The sequence below is a fragment of the Belonocnema kinseyi genome, chromosome 1, assembly GCF_010883055.1.
Source record: "Belonocnema kinseyi isolate 2016_QV_RU_SX_M_011 chromosome 1, B_treatae_v1, whole genome shotgun sequence".
Classification (NCBI taxonomy): domain Eukaryota; kingdom Metazoa; phylum Arthropoda; class Insecta; order Hymenoptera; family Cynipidae; genus Belonocnema; species Belonocnema kinseyi.
The window spans coordinates 78,038,943-78,044,604 of NC_046657.1; positions in this window are offsets into that span (position 1 = coordinate 78,038,943).

Sequence of the window (5,662 nt, forward strand, 5' to 3'; positions counted from 1 at the left end):
CAACAATATGAACGAATACATTAAATAAATTTTTATTATTTTTGAATCTAGTTTATGAATAAGAGAAATTTAGAACTTGTATGAAAAATTTTTTGTATTTAAATGTCAATTTATGTTTCATCATTACAAACTTATTTATCATCTTAACAGAAGAATTTTTTTGAAAATCTCAAGTAATTAGTCTAGCACTGTACTTTACGTGCACTTTTTCGAAATAAAGTTGTATTTGTTCTCAGATTTTACAGCCTTTATCAATTCAGGTTTTGACTTTAAAATTTCATAAAACTTCACAACTAAAATTCAAATTCAAACGGATTAGTAACTCTGCTTTCACCATTTCTACGGATAATCTGTTATGGTCATCTGACCACAGATGATTCATGATACTGAAAATTCTTTCAACGTAAGCATTACTGCAATTACATTATCACCTAATAAAGAATTCGGTGATGATTTGAAAAAAGTAGATATGTTTTTTGTCCTTTCATTGTCTTTAATATTTTTTATATGATTCGCGCCTTTTTCATGTTCGATTACAGCAACTATAGCAGAGTACTTTACTGTGAAATTGAATTTACAGACATCGCACTTTGCATCATTGTCTGTTTTTCCACGGACGAACCATGGACGTGTTTTTCTCCAATCCTCATTGAATGTGCAATTTCTTGTTCGTTGTTTTTTCTTCGGCTGTCCTGGCGATTCACTTTTTTCGTCACACATTTTTTAACTGATTCGCTCAAAATAAGTCAAAAACAACTAAAGTGCAGTTAGAAAAAATATGAACAATAACATGAATGATGCAGGTTGGTTGGTTAGTTCAGCTTATTTAAACTGTTGTGTCAACATGAGAAAAGTAAAGTGTAATGTCCCTGGGATTACAGAGTGAGCATCTTAACGGAAAAAAATCGCTTATGAAAGTTGCATGAGTCAACTTCTGAACGTCATGAACACAAACAGGCATAAAAGATTGAAAAACGTCGTGCGACGTTAGTTTTATGAAATTCCTGGCTTTTTTACAAATTAATACGTTTCTACCAGGCTCCAGGCTAAAGAATCCATTTCCCGGTCAAGCCTGGTCAAACCAGGTCACTTAGCAACCCTGCTTGCAGGGTTTGACGACAACACGGTCGGTATTTCTCCAAAATAGTAATTTAACAAAAACTTTTTTCAGTATTCTAATTATTTAGGACCAGAGACGCATTCTTGCATGCTTTCTATTTATCGTGCCAAATTTTTAACACGATATCTCATTCCGTGTGGACATAAGTTGAGAAACAAAACTTCCTCTTTCATTTCCCAAACTTTCAGAGCGATACCTCATTTCGTTTAGACGTAAGTTGGGATAGAAAAATTGAAGACCAGGTTTGGTCACGTGACCCTCTCGTCATATGGCCTCAAGCAAATTGCAAGGAGTTTTCAACCACTCGTGCTATTATACCCATGAATTCATTAATTTATTCACTTACTGGTATGGCTGATTTCTCTAAAGGCTTTTCGATGTCATCATCGTCTGTAGCTGTTTCGATCAAATGATCAGGGGGAAATTTAACCCTTTCAGTGAACATTCCTTTTCTTTCTATTGCTTTACTTCCTGCAAATTCAGAAAAATAATGTCAGTCACCTAAAATTGAAAAATTTTTACAAATTCGAGGCGTTGAAAATTAAATACAGTTTCTTATTTAAAGTTAATACAAATGTATAATATCAAATTTAAAACGTTCAGATAATCTTCCTAGAAATAATCGATTGGACAAGATTAATAACGATTAAGAGTAATCAAAAGTTGAATCGGTTTAAATTGTTACTAATTGTGTGTCAATTGACCTCAATCGGATTGAATTGAGTAAATGCCATTGCCTGCAATACGACCTCTGCAATTTTCATTTGTAACACACATGACGCGCATTTTGTTATTGGTTAGATATAAAATTTTTAGTAATTTAACAAAATTTTTAAGTACGAACAAATTTAATGTTTAGACGGTATAAAGAATGAAAAGTTAAAAGTATATGGATTAAAAAAATGTAAAACTCATTCCGGTTAACGATGTGACAGTGATGTAGTATGATTATCAGGTAGGCAGTTTGATTCAGCGGGTATGTTATTGTGAAACGTTTCTTTATTTTTTTTTAAATTCATATTGTTGAAATTTGTTTGACAGAGTAAAAAACCGCTTGTGAATAATTAACTCAGTAGGCAAAAAAATTAAGGATGTCTTAGAGACGTATTTGAGACATCCGTAAGACGTCTTTTATAACATGTCTCTTAGTCATCCTAGGGGTGTTGCTTGGCCTAACATAGGACGTCCTAGCAACGTCCCAAGGACGTTCTTGGGATTTTCATAGTTTCGTGCCCACTGGGAAGGCAAAATCAAAATGCTGTAGTGAAAACTTAACCCTTACTTAGAATAATGGATACCCAATTGAAAACGATTGGAAACATTATAGAAGGTAGGATGGCGCCAATATTTTGAAACTCAGGCTAAATAAATTATAGGTATAGAAAATTATAGTTTGAAATTTAAAGTTTTAAATATTTAAAATTTAAAATTTGGAATATTTCAAATAATTTGGTTTGCAATGCCTAATCATAAAATATTTTTATTTTAAAGGTTCTAAATTATTAAATGTATAGTATTAGATTCATTTAGGTTTCATTAGGTTTAAAATTGAATTGAATACGTGCGGAATTCATCACAACAAATGGTTTTTCTTCCATAAGCACAGTTAAAGGCTTCTGAATCCATATTGTACAATTTCAAATGCTTTATTTATAAAAAGTTTCTATAAGGCTGGTCATTCTTACATATATTAATGAATGTTTGAGTTCGAAATCGCTGTTTTAAGTGTTTTAATTAAATATTCAGAACGCTCAGTGATCAGAAAATTTCCACTTTGATTGGTTTAATTTTCAATTTAGTCTTTAATACTTTAAATAACCAAATTTTCAGCTTTAAAAACTTAAACTTTGAATTTAATTGACCGGTGTAAACATTTTTTAACCAGGAAATTATTCCAGATTTTTTCTTCAATTTTAGTGGCTACCTTGCGAACAATAGATAAAGTTGGTTTTACGTCAATCATTAGTGGTAAAAGGGAAGTCATAATCTAAGGATTACCAAATATAACATCACCGACATTGATGCAAATTCACTGTTCTATTAAGAAAGTTGAATTAATAAAAACTTTTTTTATTATAACATGAATTTATGTGTTCATAATTGTGAATAATTAAAAATTGAGACTTCTTTCTGAAAAAAATATTTTATATCTTATATTAATTTTTAAATATTTAATTTTATTCAACTAATAATACCTTGGCATTTTTAAATAATAAAATAATACTTTAATCACTTTTCTGAAGTTTCACGTTTCTAAATTATTCGCTTACTTTTTCTTAAATCTTAACCGATTTTAAAACTTATAACCATTTATAAAAATTTGTAAAAAAAAAACAATTTAAGAGCGCATAATAAAAAATAACAATTTTGCTTTATTATTACAAAATCTGATTTTATATTTTTAACATAAAATACTATTAGCACATTTTTTTTCGTAGCACCACTTTCATGTGGTAAGAATTATTTACAAAATGTTTATTTACTCGTTTCATAATATATACTGTTTCAAATTTATATTATTCCAAAAAATTAAATAAATTTCTTTAAATAATTCCCGCCAGAAAAAAGTGCTGCCATTACATGGCAAATCCCAAGTACCTGATTGGAAACAATTGGAAATGCAAAATGCTCAATCGTTGCCAATCGGTTTGGCGCAATTAAGAAACATGATTCGGAACGATTGAGATATTAGTTATATTGTTTCTTATCGATCTCAATTGATTATTTCTAGAAGGGAACTCAAATTTGCAACATTAATTAACGAAAACAGTTTTTTTTTAACTTCGTACAATGCACAGAGTGAGTAGGTGCATAAGGTTTTTTAAAATTTTAGTTCTTGTACCTTCAATTGAGAAATTAACAGTCTGTTGGAGAAATTTAATCGTTGGATTCTTGTTTTTCTTAATTTCCAAGTACTACCCGTCATCAGGTGAAAGTAATGTGTAATATAAAATTTTAAATATTTTCGTGTATAAACGTTGCATACTTCAGTCACAATAATGTATACAATTGAATAAATAAAAATTCAAAGGCCTAAACATTTACATTTTTAACTCAAATTTAGATAAATGAACAATTTAAACCTTGGGACCCTGAATGAAATGACAGCATGTTACAATGATATATCACAGGCACTCAGAATTACAGAACTGTATACTGAAAAACTGTCTTATATTATGTATTGAACACGTAAAACTCAAACCCTCTCAGATTGAAAAAAAATCGTAGAAATCTTGAATCTTTCAATTTTGTGCAATGTGAAGTAACCAGGGTAGCCGTTTTAATCGAGGAAGAAAATTTCCGGCCATTTCCCGGTTAACAACAATTTTTCACGGTCACTGAAAAATTTTTAAAATCGATCTCTTAAACCTGAAAATATTTTAAACTTTACAATTGAAGCTTCACAAAAGAATCAGAAAAATGTCATACAAACGCTCAATAATAATTTACACGTATAAAATGAAAGACAACACTTTTGAATTCAATAATATAAAAGTAAATGTCGTTACGCTGCAAAATTATACATTTTTAACTTGTATAAATTTAACAACTCAAAGACTGCGGATTAAAAAATATATAAATCTGCACCATAATTTTAAATCACGATGACAACTATTTTTTAATTTGTTTGTCCCGGCTTTCTCCCTGTTCTCCTGGTAAAAAATCGTTATTTATTCTCCCGGTTTAGAAGAAAAATTCTCTTTACGAAACCCACAGTTTTTTTCATACATGGGCAATTGCTGAAGTCGATGAGCAACAATTAACATTTTCTTAAGAAATCTATTGACTTTGAATCATATAATAAGTAGGATAAAGGAATGTTTGGATCTAAGATAGGAAAAGACAGTAATGTGTTTTATCCTTCCTATCATAAAAAAGAGGTTGCGATATAATTTCGAAGTCTGAAGCCACATTATCTCTTCACCTTTGGTTAGATTTCAACGCGCCGCCTAGTTTTTAGAATCGACAGCAGAATCGGGATCAACGGAATCTTTTATGCAGCCAACACATGCGCACCGAAATGCGATCTAGAATCATTTTCAAGTTACGAACAGAGATGCGTACTAGGGTGCTTCCATGCCTCTGCAAGCAGGCAGCCTGCATGAAGAAACCCCATAAGAGTGAAAGAGATGGGCGATTCTCTATCTCTCTCACTCTTATCGGTTTTCTGCATGCAGGATGCCTGCTTGCAGAGCAGCCTTACCGCTAGAGAAATTATCCTCTAGGGTCCCGAAATTATTCCACTAGAATTCCTTTGTGTCGGACTATCGGAACGGAACCGACACGAAGGAATTCTAGTGAAAAATTTCGGGACCCTAAAGGATAATTTCTCTAGCGGTAACGCTGTTGCAGAGGTATGAAAGCACTCTTATGAATCCAAGGCATTTCCGCCGAAGTGCGCTTCCCGAGTTATCTGTTTGGCGGCGGTAAATGCTAGGGATTGTGATGATCGCGTATCCCGCGCTCATCTAGTTATGGGATCATGTAGAACTCAACCCTTTTTGCATGGTAAAGAAGAACACCGCCTCACCATAAAGGCCT